The sequence below is a fragment of the Schistocerca piceifrons genome, chromosome 11, assembly GCF_021461385.2.
Source record: "Schistocerca piceifrons isolate TAMUIC-IGC-003096 chromosome 11, iqSchPice1.1, whole genome shotgun sequence".
NCBI classification, from domain to species: Eukaryota; Metazoa; Arthropoda; class Insecta; order Orthoptera; family Acrididae; genus Schistocerca; species Schistocerca piceifrons.
This window is the reverse complement of record NC_060148.1, coordinates 110,484,331-110,504,200: the sequence shown is the minus strand read 5'-3', so window position 1 is coordinate 110,504,200 and position 19,870 is coordinate 110,484,331. Positions and strand designations below refer to the sequence as shown.

Here is a 19,870-nt window from a genome sequence, read left to right as displayed (position 1 = left end):
CACCTGAGGTCTAGCAGAGGGGGGTGATGGCACATATAAATAGCCCACTCCCCACGAATCTTGACACTACGCCAAAACATGGGTAATATAACACTTCGTGAAACATCATGTGATATCAATGCTACCATGTGGCTGGAGACCTGAGAAACTATCAGCATTAAATTTAGTACACTATGGTGATAGTTAAACTAATATGGAATTTCAGACTATCACCATAATGTACTAAATTCAATGCTGTTCACAAAAATTCTTGCTATCTCAATGTTTTTTCTTTGCAAGCAGTTTGGGATAAGCAATGTTCCATTACACTGTAAATTTATGCCATGCATACTGGATAAACCCATTGTCTTTACACAGAGCAAACAATTCCAGTAATGCCGTTTGTTTTCATTAAATACTTCAGCGAAAAGAAATAGTATGACAAATACAATACTTATCTGATAACATACTGCTTACAGTTCATTGCTTTACCTCTTACATCTTTTCTATTATAGAACTCTGACAGAGACAATTTGACAGCTGCTGCAAGGAAGTCATCTTTGGTACATTTGTTCCAAGAACGAATTTGAGGCATTCATTTTTTATATGTAAAATAATATTACCATGGGTTACAGTTAATAAACTATGTTTCCTACAAGTTTCATTCAAATACCATTACACACAACCGAACAATATACCTACAGTCAATTGAAATTCTATAAAGATTCTGAAGGAGTGCTAATATCCTAGGTTTTAATGTTTCATCATTTATGATAACTGAAATTTACTGCACCCAATGCATTTCATTTCATGATATTCATACAGTACTTCATGCACAATGCATCACCGATGTGAAAACTTACATCACGCTCAATGCCATCCTCCTGTTTCAGTTCTAGGTCTTGCTTTATATGAAGACTAGGCGTTACAATCTTAAGCGGACCTTCAAGAAACTGAAAAAAAGAAAGAATGGCATATTCAAAGCTTCTGTCCCTTGCACTTGATTGATGGTTACACATCATGTGGGGCTAAAAAGCTAACACACACACACACACACACACACACACACACACACACACACACACACACACACACACACGATATTTTTCTCATTTATAATTTCGCTCATTTTGCAAGGGAGACATGTTATTGTGGATAGTTGGCTCATAAAAAAAATTGCACTAATGTAATACCATTTCATTTCATGGAAAAAAATACACACGCCATGTAAAATATCATGGTAATTTTCTACTTTTCACCAATACCACTGTCATCCCATTTCATGCATTATTTAAACATTTAAATAGTGTGCCACCATTGTAATTTGATTTGAGGCAACTCTGCCAGAGATGGTCCCAGTCACCAGCATTGACACAAGGCACTGAGCACATCAGGATTTGTGTAAGCAGGCAGACATTTCTGTGTATCATTAAGCAAATTATACTATGTGACAAACCTTAGAATCTCTACTGTTTTACTGCATCATTTATTCATTATTGTGAGGAATTGAATAAATTTATCTGCTCAGAAATGCACTGTATTTGCTAATGAATGGAAGATGTTGATTACTCACAGTGTTTATGTAGGTGCCAACATGAATTATTATTACGATATTTGCAATTGCATGACTGAGAAACTCCAGTAACATTACTAAACTGAACTGTGTGCTGTATGAATGAAGCCAAATAGAGAACCTTTCGTGTTTGAAGTGTGCAGGAGTGAGAGAACCTGGCCAATTGTCTGCAAAATGTTTGGTGAAGTGTGATGTGGTCAATGGCTTCTATTGAGCTCTCCACTCATTCCATAAGTCCAAGATAAACTGCAAGCTCTCTTATTACATGTAAAATACTGGTTCAGATGCTAACTCCTTACAAAGCGAAACATAAAATTTTACAAAACAAACGTTAGTTTTAAAGCTTTCTGTTATAGTATTTGATTAGCTTTAAATTCTATTCCTCCACCCTGCTATTTAACTTATTTTTACTGTGTAAGCTCTTACTGTATAATGCTAATATTCACTTTGTTTCCTTTTTAGATATTGGACCTGATATTACTAATATTTATTGGAAGTCAGAACTATCACTTTTTGAAATGGAATTCACATCGAATCACTTGACACATCACAATAGCATTTCTTGATTTTAATTTTGGAATTTAAGTTAATTTTATTTTTGGATGGTTCCAGTCCTTCCAGCCCCCTTTCAGCCTATTTCAATCAATATGGTATAAATAGAATCTGCAAGAAAACAGAACTGGCCATTTATGAGAAACTCCAAATATCATTTGGGCATTTGAATGTATCCATTACAATCGGCTGAGAGCAGAACTTTCAATTACATGAAACGTAATTTGGTTCATATGACACATTATAGTTATGACACAGGGGTCTTTTGACACCATGGAATAATGTCACAAACCACCACAATAAGGAAACTACTGTTGACAGTAGTGTGGGGTGAGTCATGGCACAATGTAGATGACTGTGTCAAGTACATGTCTTGACAGCTGCAAGTTTGAAGATGGCACTTTGTTTTTCCCCAGTGTAAATGTGGAAACACTGATGCAGCAAGCTAGTTCAATGCATCTCACTACTATTTTGCACATAGAAGCCACGTAAGTTCTTTGCAAAGTTCTATTTATTTATAAAGTTAAAAAACACCTCAGACAGGAAATGAAGTTATAGATCTGCAACCCTCGAGGAAAATATGACAATCCAAGATAAGTTGGTACAACTTTTTCATGGGCCATCCCCTCTCCAACCACAAGTGTATATTGGTAACACTTGTTGCAGGCCGTAATGGGAAGTTATGATGGCTGAACAGCCGATTTGTGTAGCCAATGACATATTTTTAATTCAATGGAAAGACAAACACAGTGTTTAATCTAACAACTACCTTGACATATCAGATGTTAGAGTGGGATCAAAGTGAATTTTCAGGGAAAAAGCCTGTTTGCAGTGGCCAAACAAAAAAAAGGAACAATGTAACACTGGGTTTTCATCAATTATATTTGCACTTTTCTTTCCGATATTGATTTGTATCCAGCAGGACTGTGGACAAAACCAGGAAATAAGGGAAAAGTGTCAGTTTCGAGGCTAACCTAAACCTCAGAGAAGGCTATATATCAGTTTGTCACAACATAGATCCATCTCTGAGAGAAAGCTGTTAATAGTATTTGAAGAGAGGCAGTGAACACTGCTCTACACCCCAATACAAGAACCTCTTGTAAGCAGCAGAAGAACATAAAGATAGGACTATGCAGACAATACCACTCACCAAAACCAGGATTGTGTATCAGATAAAATTAATAAAATTTCAAAATCAAAGTTGCACATGTGTTCTGTATAGACACGTATATGATTATATTACATTAGCAGAATTGTCAACATGTACCAAAAGCATGCTGTGAAGTAAAGACCATCCACAAAATGATTAGTTTGTATGTTAATGGCAGGACTGAGCTGGTTAACAGCTGTGCACTGTCTATAATGTAATATCCTCCCATTGGCTGCCAACAAATTGGTCCAGAGACATGATAGAAATATCTACTTTCTACCATAAACTAGTGCAGTACTTGGAGCACTGTTTGTGAAGTTTAGCTAATAAACCTGTCCACAGGAGTTGACGACTTGAGGAACTATGTTGTTAATGGGGGCACATAAAAGCCATTTCAAGGTAACGTATGTCCATCTAAAGTACCTGCACTTACCAGGTCTCCATGGCTAGGACTAAGGAATGACAGAGGCCCCTGGTTCCCGTCAAGATGCCACAGGCCCATAAGCTTTCCAGTGTTCTTGACCTTGCTGGTTTGTCTTCAGTCAAAAGGAAAGGGAGGGTACTGGCTGCATGATGAGCAAATTACTGTTGATTGGACACACAAACCAATGCAACTCGCTTATTTGGACCTCAAGAATGCCTCACTGCAGCATCCAACCAAGCAGTGAGGGGTTGCTCTTCACTGTGAAATTCAGTGTCAGAAGAGTGAGAGACACACAGCACCCTTGTGTAGTGATACACACCAATATGAGGAAATGTGGTGACACATGCCACTGTGGAGAAGTGATGCATACCGCTACATCATTTTTCCAACAAATGATACTAGCAACTCTGAGTTATTTATGTAACAAGATTGGAAAAATAAAATAATGTGTTGAGTATAAAAGTACAGGGCATAAGACACATGTCAACATCTTGTGTTCGCCAAGGTTCCATCTCAGATGTGGTATTCCAATGGTGAGTTTGAGTAATGTATACTACAATTGCTGGAATTTAAGATCCACCTGTTATGCAAACTTTTTGTTTATAAATGCCCAAAAATGTTTCAGCATTTTTCTGCCATCATCAGTGAGTACTTTTATTCAGCTACATGTTTCAAGTAATAATGAGCCTAACAAAATTAGATCTCATAACAGTTTATGTCTTTTCACTATTACCTAAGTTTTCTACATTTCTAGTTTATATATGATCCTCTATATCTTTCTACATACTGATAGATTATCATCTGCAACTAAATTATGTTTCTGTGAGTTTGGTTGGCCAATCACCAAATCCCTACCTATGAAGCAATTTTGTTGCACCACAAAATTTCATGTCCATTTCGTAGAACTCCACTCACAAGCTATAATTCTTTTCTTTACTGAAAACAATGTTTATATTTCTGTGTCAATCACTATTTATGATCACTTGGGTTTGACACTAAACTGGAACTTCTCTCTCCCTCCTCTGCCTGTGCCACAGTGAAGGCTCCAATAAGAATATTTTTTGATTTTATGATGACCTCAGCTCCTTATTTTCTGACCTGTGTTATTCAGTGGAAGGTGATAGGGTACCTCCGCAAAGCCCGTGAGGGCACTATGGTCAAGAAGGAACTAAACAAGTAGCAGGTTACATGCAGAATGCATTTTTCAGGTTAGAAAACCACCTGTAAAGACAATAAGCAGGTAAATGCAGATCTAAGTGTGCATCACTTAATTTTGGTACTGAGGAAAATACATGTCAAATGTCACAAAAACAAATGAAAACCCAAAGTAAAAATAAAGCTTTCATCAACCTGTAGTTAATTATTAACATCTTAGTGCTCTATTAGGCATTGTCTTACTGGATGTGGTATGCCTCAGTACCAAAATTAGGTGACACACACTTAGATCTGCATTTACCTGCTTATTGTCTTTACAGGTGGGTTTCTAACCTAAAAAATGCATTCTGCATGTAACCTGCTACTTGTTTAGTTCCTTTTTGACCATAGTGCCCTCATGGGCTTTGCGGAGGTACCCTATCACCTTCCACTGAATAACACAGGTCAGAAAATAAGGAGCTGAGGTCATCATAAAATCTAAAAATATTCTTATTGGAGCCTTCACTGTGGCACAGGCAGAGGAGGGAGAGAGAAGTTCCAACTTAGTGTCAAACCCAAGTGATCATAAATAGTGATTGACACAGGAATATAAACATTGTTTTCAGTAAAGAAAAGAATTATAGCTTGTGAATGGAGTTCTACGAAATGGACATGAAATTTTGTGGTGCAACTTCTGAACTCACTGACATAGTAAGTTACATGAGGACCTAGAGCATCACACTGGAATGGAAACTGAATGAAAACTGTCATTTTCCACATAGACAATTTCAATGTGAAAAAGTGACAGATGATGCTTGGGACTGAACCCAGAACACTTGAATTTGTAGCCTCACACCCATTCAAGAAGCAATCCTCTTACTCTTAGAAAAGTGTGTAAACACTCAAGACCAGATCCATAGTTTCATTAACTAACAGTGGCATTATACACACAATACTGGAAGGAAAAATAGAAATGATTAGCTACAAAATCTGATATTCCATACACAGCACCCATTGGAAAGATGCACCACAGAACACAGGCAGTAATACATTTATTATCTTGAAAAATCAGTACTGTACAATGAGATAAATCTGCATTTATCTCATTGCATGTTACTGAAATTTGAAATCTGTATGCAGATAAGAATCAAATGTGAGGAAAAAATAATTTTAAAGTGTGAAATGTGATGTGGAAAAAAAAACCATTTGAGTTCCAACATCCACCCATCATAGCAGATTAATGCTTAAGATATACTCTGGTAAATATTGTATACAAATCGAATTTCTCTATCATACTGCAGTGAAGGGATATATATACTTGTCAGCTACATAACTGAAGATGCATGCCTTCAGGTGGGGGAGAAAGATGTGAGGAAAATTGCATCAATAAAGTACAACATGACATGAGGTTGAGCAAATATACGCAACATGAGCCATGCCATTTTATCAGGAGCTGTCCATCCATTTAATTGAAGAAATTTAGAGAATCCATGTAAAACACAGATCTAAATTTCCAGAGGACAATCTGAACTCATTCATCTCAAAATCACATCCTGTGACATTAGCACAGCTGTGAGAACAAAAATTCCTGTGAAAATCTACAAAACATGTTTCCAACAATTAGCCTGTGCAACTGTTTAGAAAACACACACAACAGGAAAATATTTATTCTGTTAGCAATAAACATGCCCAAAATAATAAATTCTCTAAATACAGAGATTGGAACATGAGCACTGGACTACTGAAGCATCACAGATTGCTACTGTTAAAAACAAATTCTGAAAGATAGGAAGATACTTCTGCCTAACAAACCTGGTAAGGTGATCAAACATGATGTAACAGCCAATACACCCAGCATGGGGAATGTTGTGGAATACAGTGAGGACCTGCAAATGTTAACAACATTACATAGTTACATGACAGGAGATATCTGTACAGCAAATACAAATGAAGCTAAATCCCCTGAATCCCCATGGCCAACCAAAAGTTGAACATATGAGAACCACCAAGACAGCCTATATAAGAAGCCTTCCATTAATTTATAAGCAAGATCATATCTTGCAAAACATGAAACAAAAAATGAAAACCCCAGAACTTCTGAACAAAAATGTTAGAAAATGGATCAAAGACAACTCTACAAAGGCAAGTTGACAATGATGCACATGGTAGCAAAACAGAAGACAGTACCACAAAAGTCAATTACAATGCTTTGCCTTACAAAGTTTCTCCACTAAAGAACATAAAAATGCATTTCACATTTTTGGCTGCAACATGGATACTAAAATGACAGATACATAATTGACTAAGGTGGGGACAGGAGGGAGAAGGAAAAACCAAACTTTCTACACAGTAGACCACTAGACCTGAAGTGGCAGCCATCAGATTAAATAAGACAAGTGGAACTTGCAGAACAACCTCTGGCAATTGAAGTGTTACTTTATGGAACACTGGCTTTTCATGGGAATATAAAAATGCACAGGTCATTTCAGTTTGTAAGAAGAGGCACAGGAAACATGTTTGGAGCTAAAGACCTGAACAGCAGATAATTTTGTCTATATGATTTTAGAAAGAAAGCAGTTCCTCTGCAAGAATAAAAATGGATCCTACAGACATTGATCAAGTAAAATCAATTGATCTATTCACTCACAATTCTGCTGCAATGCAGTCAGCCAATACAATTTTGAATACCAGATGATTTAAGCTGATCAGAAACATTCACAATTAGATCCAATGACTGCCTAATATTAGAGAATCGTCTATGTAACAGCAGACGTAAAAATTTATTTTGGCTGCACTGATGAGTTAAACCAGGATTTCTTGCATTTTATGGGCTATCACCTTAACCATTATGGGCACATCCCTGCAACAATAAGAACTTGACTGAAAACAGTATCTTTCATATCATCCTCTTTAATTTCCTTCAGATTTAGAATATTTGGAGTTTAGTGCTGGAACATCAATTCCCTAAACCAGCACTACGCAGTTACCAAACTACAAAAATTTGACATTGAAGATCAGAAGATTTCTGAGTTCTGTCAACTACAAAATATTTCCTAATTATTAACACAATTGCTGGTAATTGAGACTATAGCACAAAAGTACCTTAATGAAAAAGCTGCTGGTTCGAATCCTCTAGTAAGTACTACTAATTTTCAAAAACTTCCATGTCTACTAACAACTTGCAAATTTAACAAATACTTAATTGTAACGGTTTAGTAAAGATTACTTTTTTTCAACATTCGACATATTAAAACAAAAATTTTGATACATTTCTGTGAGATTTCTTTCTTTTCAATTTGATGCTCTACATTATTGTACCAAATTGTAATTTTTCAACAATACTTGCATTTTATGTAACTTATAATTAAAAATAACTTTTTAATAAAGTATGGTCCAGCATGAATTAAAATTACCATTTGTTTTACATATGGAATGTAAATAAAACTAAAAGAACTGGTAGCAATCAGTGTTATCTGAACCACCAATTTTATGATTATTATATTGTTATCCTATGCACTCATCTACAAACAACTGAATAATAAATTTTTTATACTTACCAGCACTCACAAATCACCCAACTGCCAAATGTATTTCTTGTTTCTACTTCTATGGAGAACTGTGTCATACTGCTTTACAAAATTATTGGCTGGTCACTGACCTTAAAATCCTGAACCTAAGATGAAAATCTATGAGGACACACAAGTGACATCCCCTTGGCAGCCCTGGAGGCATGCTTGGTTAGGGTAATTGTTAAAGTAACTGATCCTGAAACCAGGAGTTACAGCCTCATATCTAAGACATAGCAACAGTTTTCATCTGTTTGTTTGTATGTGTACCAATACAGTATCACAGAATTGTTATTTATGTTCATACAGATAACTAAGTAATTCTACAAATATACATGCTAAAACTATTTCTTCTGCTCCAAGACAGCACTTTAAACAATAGTGCACAGTCCCCACCCCAAACGAACCACGGACACTGCCAAGGTAGGGTTGCTGGCATGTGAACGATACTGAAAACAGTTAAGTGCAAACACGAATACGTATTATCTGAGGAGAAATCAAGCTAACACATGGTTCCTCAAGAGAGGCAAAAGCCGTTTCAGCAGTTGCAGGAGCAATGGTCTGGATGATCAACTGACCTGGCCTTGTAGCATTAACCAACTTCCTGTGCCAATACTGCAAGTGGATGAAAGCAAAGGTAAACTGCAGCTATGTTTGTTTTTTTTCTTCTCAAGAGCATGCAGCTCTACTGTACAAAATTATCTTAGGCAAAATATTCTGGAGGTAAAATAATTCCCCATTCAGATCTTCAGGCAGAAGCTACTCAGGAGGATGTTATCAGGAAAAGCAGGACAGGCACTCTATATGTCTGAGTGTGGAGTATTACATACCTTAGTAGGGTAAGTATATATCACTAGGGGGTAAGATAAATACCGCCTACAGGAAAATTAGAGAGACCTTTACAGAAAAGAGAAGCACTTGCATGAATATCAAGAGCTCAGACAGAAAACCAGTTCTAAGCAAACAAGAGAAAGCAGAAATGTGGAAGGATTATATAGAGTGTCTATAGAAGGGCGATGTACTGGAGGGCAATATATGGAAATAGAACATGATGTAGATGAAGATGAAATGGGAGAAATGATACTGTGTGACAAGTTTGATAAAGCCATGAAAGACCCGAGTGGAAACAAGGCCCTGCAAGTATACAACATTCCATTAGAACTACTGATAGCCTTCGAAGAGCCAGACCTGATAGAACTCTACCATGTGGTGAGTAGGATGTAGGAGATAGGTGAAATACCCTCAGACCTCAAGAAGAATATAATAATTCCAATCCCAAAGAAAGAAGGTGTTGACAGACGTGAAAATTACCAAACTAGACGTGAAAATTACCAAACTATCAGTTTGGTAAGTCATGGCTGCAAAATACAAACATGAATACATTACAGATGAATAGAAAAACTGGTAGAAGTTGACTTTGGGAAATACCAGTTTGGATTCCATAGAAATGTTTGTAAACTTAAGGCAATACCGACCCTACAACTTGTCTTAGAACACAGATTAAGGAAAGGCAAACCTATATTTCTAGCATTTGTAGACTTAGGGAAACCTTTGGATAATGTTGACTTTAATACTCTCTCTCAAATTATGAAGGTTGCAGAGGTCAAACAGAGAACAAAAGGCTATTTACAATTTGTACACTAACCTGATGGCAGTTATAAGAGTCAAGGGGCATGAAAGGGAAAGAGCGGTTGGGAAGGGAGTGAGACAGGGTTGTAGCCTATCACTGGTGGTATTGAATCTGTATACTGAGCAAGCAGTTCAGAAAACAAAAGAAAAATTTGAAGCAGAAATTAAAATCCATGGAGAAGAAATAAAAATTTTGAGGTTCGCCGATGACATTGTAATTTTGTCAGAGACATTTTCTTGAAAGGAGAATAGAAGATGAACATAAACAAAAGCGAGATGAAGATAATGGAATGTAGTCGAGTTAAATCAGTGATGCTGAGGGGTTTAGATTAGAAAATGAGACACAAAGTAGTACATGAGTTTTCCTATTTGGGGAGCAAAATAACTGATGATGGTCAAAGTAGACAGGATTATAAAATGTAGGATGGCAATAGCAAGTAAAGCTTTTCTCGAGAAGACAAATTTGTTAACATCAAGTATAGATTTAAGTGTCAGGAAGTCTTTTCTGAAAGTATTTGTATGGAGTGTAGTCTTGTATGGAAGTGGACGACACAGACGACGAACAGTTTAAACAAGAATAGAATAGAAGCAAACATCAAACAATGGAAAACCCAGGATGGAATGTAACAATACCAGAGAAGGAAAGTTGCTACTCACCATATAGCGGAGATGCTGAGTCGTGATAGGCACAATAAAAAAGATTCACACAATTAAGGCCTTTGTCAGCAGTAGACACGTGCACCCTCACACACTCGCATGATCGCAGTCTCAGAGAGCTGAGACCACAGCTTGGCAATGTGGTCTCAGCTCTCTGCACGTGTGTGTGTGTGTGTGTGTGTGTGTGTGTGTGTGTGTGTGTGTGTGTGTGTGTGTGTGTAAGGAAACAGAAGCTTTTGAAATGTGGTGCTACAGAAGAATGCTGAAGATTAGATGGGTAGATCATGTAACTAATGAGGAGTTGAAACTTCCTGGCAGATCAAAACTGTGTGCCTGACCGAGACTCGAACTCGGGTCCTTTGCCTTTCGCGGGCAAGTGCTCTACCATCTGAGGAGATACTGAATAGAATCAGGGAGATCATGAATTTGTGGCACAACTTGACTAGAAGTCGGTTGGTAGGACATGTTCTGAGGCATCAATGGATCCCCAATGTAGTATAGGAGGGCAGTGTGGAGGGTAAAAATCAAAGAGGGAGACCAAGAGATGAATACACTGAGCAGATTCAGAAGGATGTAGACTGCAATACATACTTTGAGATGAAGAAACTTGCACAGGATAGGGTAGTATGGAGAGAGGCACGAAACCAGTTGACCATGCTGTTTAGCGCCCGAGAACCTCAAACCCCCCCTCCCTGCCCCTACACACACACACACACACACACACACACACACACACACACACACACACACACACACACACACACAGAGAGAGAGAGAGAGAGAGAGAGAGAGAGAGAGAGAGAGAGAGAGAGAGAGAGACAACAACAACAGCCTAGGAAGGTTAGAGACTTTAAATAGTAAAAATGGATAGGTTGTATTCAGTTGTAGTACGAACTGAAGTGCAGTGGCAGAAAGGACAGGACTTCTGGTCAGATCAGTACAAGAGTATCAACAAAAAATCAAATAGGTATCATGCACGGAGAGCCCTAGTAATGAGCAAGAAAATAGGAACATGAGTAAGCTATTATCAACAGCAATGTCACTGAATTACCATAGCTGAAATAGCCATGAAGAAAATACAACAATGGTAGAAATTTGTATGGCAACCAGACCAGCAGAATAATGGAATAGGAAAAGTTTGATGAGTAATTATTCAATATCTAAGGAAGATGAAAACCAATTCTAGAAGGTAATGAAATTCAGTAGTAGGAACAGCATGCAAAATAGTTAAGAGAACATCCAATGGCACAAATGACAAAGGGGGAAGCCACCTGGTAGAATTTTGCACATTGCATGAATTAGTCACCGCAAACACTTTTTTGAAGTATCATGAAAGAAGCTTGTGTATGTGGAATAACATAGAGAAACCAAAAGGTTTCAAACAGATTATGTAATGTCAAAAACAAAGATTTCGAAACAGGAATGTAAACTACAAAACATTTCCAGTGATAGATGTGGACTCTGGCTAGAGTTGTTTTTATTAACTGCAGAGTAATTTTGAAGAAATGGTAAAAGTAGAATTTAAGTACAAGGGATTTGGATAAACTTGAATGAACTAAAACTCATTGATGGTCTGAAAATGAGCATTAGGCAAAAAGTGATAAATAGAGGGTACGTATACACTGGGTGATGAATAGGCAGCTTTGAGATGAAACAGTGAAGGCAGGAGGAAACATAGGTAAAAAGTATGGCCTAGTAGGAACACCTTCATAACTCATGAGACACTGAATTTAATTGATGCAAAGAGAAAATACAAACATGTAGCTATTTAAGCAGACAAAAGGGGATACAGACATTACTGGAATGATGTTGACAGAAGATGCAATATGGCTAAACAAGAATGGTTGTAAGGCAAAGGGGAACAAACTTGCTCCAAAATGGGAAGTAGTTGCAGATATGACTGGAAATATCATAACATGACCAGAATTTGATACAGCACAGAAAGAGCGAAGTAGTAACAAGGCCATTGCAGTTGATGACATTCCCTCAGAATTATTGGGATACATGGGAAAGCCATCCATGACAAAATTATTCCACTTTTGTGCAAGATATGAGATAGTTGACATCCAGTCATACATCAACCAGAATGTAATAATTCAAATTTGAAGAAAGGCAGGTACTAACAGGTGTGAATATTGTCAGATTAATATGACATGCTTGTAAGAATGGAAAAGCTTTTAGAGGGTTAATTTTACATAAGATCACTTTGGGTACCAGAAACATGTAACACAAGGCAATACTGATACTATGGCTTACCTTAGAAGATGAGTTAAATGAAAACAAAATTGTGTTTACAGCTTTTGCAGGTTTACTGAAATGCTTTTGAGAATGTGGAGTTGACTGTACCCTTTGGAATTTGGGCAGCAGCAGAATAAATAGACAGGAAGCAAAAGTTTGTTTGCAACTTTCACAGAAACCAGACACCAGTTGTAAGACTTTACAAACATGAAAGGGAAGCATTGAGTAGGAAATAAGACAGGCTTGTAGCCTACATCTTATATGCACTCTGTACGATGAAGACACGAAGGAAATCTGGAAGAAAGTAAAGCAAACTGTGTGTTTACCAATGACAATGTAGTTCTATCAAACAAAATAGGCATCTTGAAACTGTCAATGAAGGGATGTGTGGGAGGTAAATCTCAGAAGAGTAAAATTGGATATCATCACTAAAGGATGATTCTGTGACAAACATCAATAAAACCAATGGAATCTAGCTGAAATAAATCAGGCAATGTTGAGTTTCGACTAGAAAATGAGACAGTAAAAGTAGTAGACAACTTATGCTATTTGGGCATCAAAGTAACTGACAATCACCGAAGCAAAAAAGAAATTAAGTGAAGACTAGCAACATCAATGAACATGTGCCTAATAAAGAGGACTGTTCACATCTAATATAAATTTAAGTGTTAGGAAGTCTTTTCTGAAGATATCTGCAGTGCAGCCCTGTATGGAAGTCAAACATAAATGATAGGCAATTCAGACAAGATGAGAATCGAAGCATCTGAAATGTGCTACAGAAGAATGCTGAAGATTTGATGGGTAGATGAAACAACAAATGAGGGAGGAACATAGGGACCAATTTCACTAACACAAGGAACCTGTTAATAGCACAAATTCTGAGGCTTTTAGGGTTAGTCAAGTTGGTAATGGAGGGATATGTGAGGGTAAGAAGTGTAGAGGGACACTATGGGTTGAAGACAAGAAGCAAGTTCAAATGGCTGTAGGAGGTGACAGTCATCAGAGATTAAGAGGTTTGTGGAGGGTAGTCTAGCATGGGCAAGTGCATCAAGTCAATCTATATTATATTCACCAAAATTGCGCCATAACATAACACTGCTTAATTTCATACAGTCACACAAATTCTAGAATTACCTGTTGGTTCACTTGCTCATCCATTTAAAAAATCTGCCAGGAGTTCTTTTAAGAAGACAATTTTAGATATATTACAAAAAATTATCACATATTTTAAGTCTGACACTTCCAAAGAATAAATGACTCATTCTTTTCAGAGTGGCCTTCTCAGTGACAGCAAGGTGCATTTCAATGGTAATGATCTGAAAGTTATATGAATGATCAATGACAAGAAATTTGAAAATTTATTAGCATCTTACACATTTTCCTATGCTGCTACTTTGAATCATATTTCCTACTCCCATAATCTTTATTTACTTATCGGTAACTTGTTTGTAAACTGCGTTCTGGCAACATATTCCTTACCATTCTTCCTGATGCTAACAACAGAGTCATAGAGATATCAAAAACTATTAGTATTCTAAGCCTGGTAAACAAATACAGGTAGCACTATATGTTCTGTCTAGCATATTCCACAGACTTTTTTGTCCCAGTTCACTTTCCCATCAACATGAAATTGGCACGTTTACTTTCTATACTGACTCACAGGCATGTACAATGAAAGAGTGTTAAAAATTGAGATTCTGGACAAAGCCCTTCTTCTGAAATAGAAACACACACACACACACACACACACACACACACACACACACACACACACACACACAGAGAGAGAGCCATTGTCTACAAGAACTGAGACATGACCATCTGCTTTTGGCATGAGGAATCTGTTAGGGTGGGTTGTGAGGTATGAGGCGGCACGGGGCAAGGAGAGAGGGATAGCAATGTAAAGGTGGGCCCCATAACACACTGTATCAGAATAAAACCTACCTTGCACTCCTTCAAATTCTTTCATCGCCACCACTACTAGCACCACTAGTGGTATCAACTGCAGTAGTAGAAGTACTGCCAGTATTAACTTTTAGTTCATAGTATTATTCACTGACATTGCTAATTGAGACACCCAAATCATTGTAATACTATTTGTCATATTAAAACTTAGTTTCAGGAAAATATGATACAAAAAGGGTACAATATTTGTGAAACTGTGGTCCAGTTTAATAGAGGGCCTGATGGACCTAATCAGATCAGGTTCAATAAACAAACCAATAAGATCATAAAAATGTCATCAACGAATCTTGATCTGGTGAAGGGTTTGTGATTCTGGGTGGTTAGAAAGGAATCCTCTGGGTGGCATATGAATGAACTGGCAGAACATGGTGCCATACAAATGCCCTTTGATGTGCTGTAGATTTGTTTTTAGGCGGTGCCTTCAATGGAGAATCGTGGGTTAGAATCTAGTTGGTCATGGTGACCAGGAAGGGTCTGCAGGTTAGGAGAGAGTCAGACACTGGGAAAGGTACTGTTCAGTAACAGAAAGCCTTGGGTGTTGGGGGACGTAATCATAGAGGAATGAATTTTCCATAAAATATTGATTGCCACACACGGGAAAATTCAAAATCCTGCTAATCTAAAAAAAAAAACTGACTCAAGGAGTGAGCTCTAACAGTAACTTCAGCATGTTTTAATTTGCCTGAAGCTGACAGTGACATTCTGCTATAATTACTTCTTTTATGATCACCAAACCTGTAAGCATATGTTGTATGTTACAGACTTGTCATACTTGAGCCAACACAGTTTAACTCTGTGATTATATTAACATTTAAGTAATTTATTTGATACTAAATATTTAGAGTGGTAATATGAAGATCTACTGGTTAAAGAGCAATGCAAACATTCCAACATTCTGTAACACTCCTTTTTTCCTTTTTGTATCGGCATTACCACCATTTCCTTTTTAGCGTTGTACATTACACTACCAACTGCTGTTTCATTTAATAGTATTTAAGCTCCTCAAAGGATTCCATCAACAACTCTTGGTCCCCTTCCCGATATTTAATACATTCTGAATACCTACTGACAAAACAAAAACAGATCAAGAACGGTAATATTGCTAACAATAACTTTGAGGATATAAAACCAATTAGATGAAAAATAGCAAAAATTATACACCAGGAAAAAAATATTGTAGGTCGTGAGTTTAGATTTCTCCATCAGGCACCATGACGAATAGACTGTCAAATATTGTCTTTGCAATAAATCCACATATATATCCCTCTTGTCTGAGAAAGCAACTCTGGCCAACTTAAAAATTGACCACAAATACAGCATATGATCAATTCATCCAGCAAACCATACAACTGATCTACAGTAGTAGCTAAATCATCTGCACTCTAGCAAGTGGAGTTCACTCATATATTACTTTATCATATCCATTAATAATACCTCTTTCTAAAAAAGGAACAAATCTAGACATTAACAACACACTGAACTAAATCTCAAAGCAGGAAATTAATTTGTAACAACTGATTGCTAACGTCACAACTCAAGAACATTTGACAATTTCCTAGTTGACAGCAAACATGTGATCATTGACTACTGGGATGCCAACATCACACTAACAATAAGCTGCAGAAATTTTGAAACATATCAAATACTAGAGAGCAGCATCATATACTACAAGACACCAATCCATTGCAAATATGTTGCACAGCCAACAGTCAACTTCGTTTGGTCAAGAAGCAAAACCAACAGCCAATACCAAATTTTTCATGTGACAAACCGGACATGTAATCTGCTTGTTTACACACCACATTGCACAAAGAAATTAATGAAACAATGGTAAAAAACACAAGAAGCTATTTACCAAGGATTCTGATTCAGCATATATTTCATTCTTCTCTTTTTTCACCCAACTAGTTCCCTTGCAGTCCATGATTGCCCTCCTAAGCCACTGAAAAACAAGAAAGCAAAAGTGATATGTTTACAGTGTCATTATTCGACATAATGCACAGGCAGTATTTTCTGGCTGCAGCAAATGAGTCGATGCATATGAAAAATTTAAAAATGGCTGAGGGACAAAGAACCTGACAAAATGAACTGATTGACAACTTGATGGTTATGAGGACTCTGAAGCCTCACTGTCATTAATGGAAAACAAAACTCAATTTGAGAGAAAACAAAAACCCCCACACAATGGAAACAAATGACTTTCAGTTACTGCTGTTACTTAGTAGCATTTGCTTGTGATAATCAGTCTTATTCTGAATATGGTAGCTGACTTATCTTTCTTTTTCCACATAAATTTCTAACTGTCATGTGAAGCAACTAAGATAAAGTGAGTTTACCAGACAATTCTATTTACAGCAGACTATTTTACGTATGAAGAATAAAGGATGAAAATGAGTCTCGAGCTATATCGAAGCCTGTCAATGTATCCTGCAATTTCCTTAATATATAGAATAATGTAAGAGGTTTATAATTATGTTCTTAGCAACGTATGCAAGAACAGAAAAGAATTATTTCTCAATCATACTGGCTGCATTTTCAATCAATCTATAAACCCATATTTGCTCATGGTATTCAGAAAAGCAGAACATGAAAATCCACCCATACAAATAGAGCTTTATTTTTTTCAGTCAGTTTAGTATGTATTTTTAACAACTGTTTCCTTATACAGTCATCTATATTCAACATTATCAACTCAATATAGAGCAATGCTGCAATCGTTACCCAGTCACTAAAAAACACATACTGCTGCCTGCACGTTGCATAGAAAAATAAATGCTTCTTGACTGTCAAGATTTAACGATTAAATTCCTCTAACAAGACTTAGTCAATTTACTTTCTCATAAGCGTCCCATGACAATGTTCTGTGGTTTTGGGATGCTTTCGTCGGTGGCAATTACACATACCAATTAGGCCTTACAGAGTCGATTACATTTCCCATATCCTTCCACAGATTGAAATGTGCACATTACTACAAACAGCAGTTAACACTATTTACTAAACTATGGAGCACATAGGCACATTGAAAATCCATGGAAAACGCAACACAATGAATTCCCTCTACAGCATTCTCTTTCATACCAACATAACCAATCCCTGATACTCTGTATTAACGTGTGCTAACGAATCTGATGTATCGGCAGTACAACTGTTTGCGCTACAACCCGGACGAACTACAGATCAGATTACAGTAAAGTCTTACTGTCCCTATTCCTTCCTCCACGAATATTGTTACCGAACTTCGCATGCACAACGCAAGTAAATATAACAATATGAATGCAGCGTGTGTGTGAACTTCATGAGGGCCTTTTTTCGTCAATCACAAAGTATTTCACATTGACCTTCACTTTCTCTAACCACCACAGCATATAGACACTTTTCCGGTAATTACAGACAACGCATCAAAATTTCTGGCGGTTCTTTTGCTAAATCACGGGAAATATTTAGCAATTTTATCGGACAGAACGAAAACAACAAGCACATTACATACCCACACGTCGATCTGGTATTTTTCGGAATTGCCGAACAGCACAGGTACGTAATGTGCGCTAATATGTTTGTTTAAACACTAGTCACCTCCTGCTCGCAATGCGGAAACACAAGCTCACTGAAAATAACAAGTGTTTGGTTCTGATACACATAACCTGAAACAATTACTTACGAAATTCTAAGGCTATCTCAAACCATAACCACAAGCGCCAAAGATGATACAATAATTAAATGTGAAACAAACTTATCGTTCAAATGTGCCCAATAAATGAAATTGAACTAATATAATAATTGTACCAACAGTTGCTATAGCATCATTGCAAGGCATTGGCAAACTACTTCATTCGATGCAGTTAGCCGTAACGATAATAAAAATTAAGTATAGACTTAGTACCACACTCAATATGTGTCTTTCCGTGATTTCCTGTCTCCACCATCAAACCACTTATATATTACACAGAAAATACAACACAATACCGTACGAACGCATGACACGAACTACTAAACTCTACAGTCATCTGCTGTTGTGGTCAAAGTCAATCAACGCGGAAGAAATAACCTACCACGGAGGTCATTCTTGGAATCAGAGCTGCATATCTGCTAGGAAAAAAATGAAAGTCGTTTGTTGGTTAATTTGGGGGGAGGGGGCCAAACAGTGAGGTCATCAGTCCCGTTGCTGAAGGAAGTCGGCCGTGCCTTTTCAAAAGAACTGTCCTAGCATCTGCGTGAAGCGATTTAGGGAAGTCATCCCCGCAGCCAGGCGACTAGCACGAGTTTTGGTGTTCTCGTAAAGATAAGTCATTTTCGATTATAAAACATATAGATTAGTACTGATTACGTGGTAAATAGGTGTATTATTGTGCCGTTTAAGTGTACCATTAAAGGTTTCATTTTTCTTTACGTAATATAGCAGAAAACGCGAAAAGACCGTACAGTCGTATTTTCTGTTTACCTTCTGCTGCAGCAAATCTATAGAATTTCGTTTAGTTGTTCCTTACTCTCTCCAGCAATTTAACTTATCGTACCTCTTCATTATTTAACTAGTATTTTCGGAAAGTAGCGTAAAGTTTAAGTTGTTGTTTCAGAAACTTTGCACTTTTGTTTTTGTTTACACACAGTTGCACATAGGCCAAATTTGTGTAACCATATTTTCGTGTTTATCTGTAATTTAACTGACTTATTCTTAATAAACTATTACGTTTATCATGAGTGAAAAGTGCTTGACTTGCCGTAGAATTGTTAGGTCGGGGCTTTGGTGTGATGGGTGCTGTAGTTTTTTCCATGTGGGTGACTGTAGTGGCGTGGGAATAGGGGAAGTAAATGGGACTCATCAGTCGTTTTGTAGGATTTGTGGTAGAGATAGGAAGATACTAGAACAGGAGGGGAAAATTGCCGCCCTTCAGGCTGAGTTAGACAGGGCCAGGGGAGATCTTGACAGGTTAAGGAGGGAGAAGGGTAAAGAGAGGTGGGAAGTGGCAACAGACAACAGGAAGAACAGGCCTAGATCTTTGTCTGAC

At 37.2% G+C, this 19,870-nt stretch overlaps 1 long non-coding RNA gene across 1 annotated transcript; it reads right to left on the bottom strand.

Annotated features, from left to right (window-relative positions):
- Window positions 1-573: 573 nt before the first annotated feature.
- On the bottom strand, window positions 574-18,880 carry LOC124720444. The gene is made up of 3 exons (XR_007006158.1): window positions 18,748-18,880; window positions 16,723-16,809; window positions 574-932 (listed from the first exon to the last, which is right to left on the bottom strand). It is a non-coding gene; the product is annotated as an uncharacterized LOC124720444 (long non-coding RNA).
- Window positions 18,881-19,870: the final 990 nt, after the last annotated feature.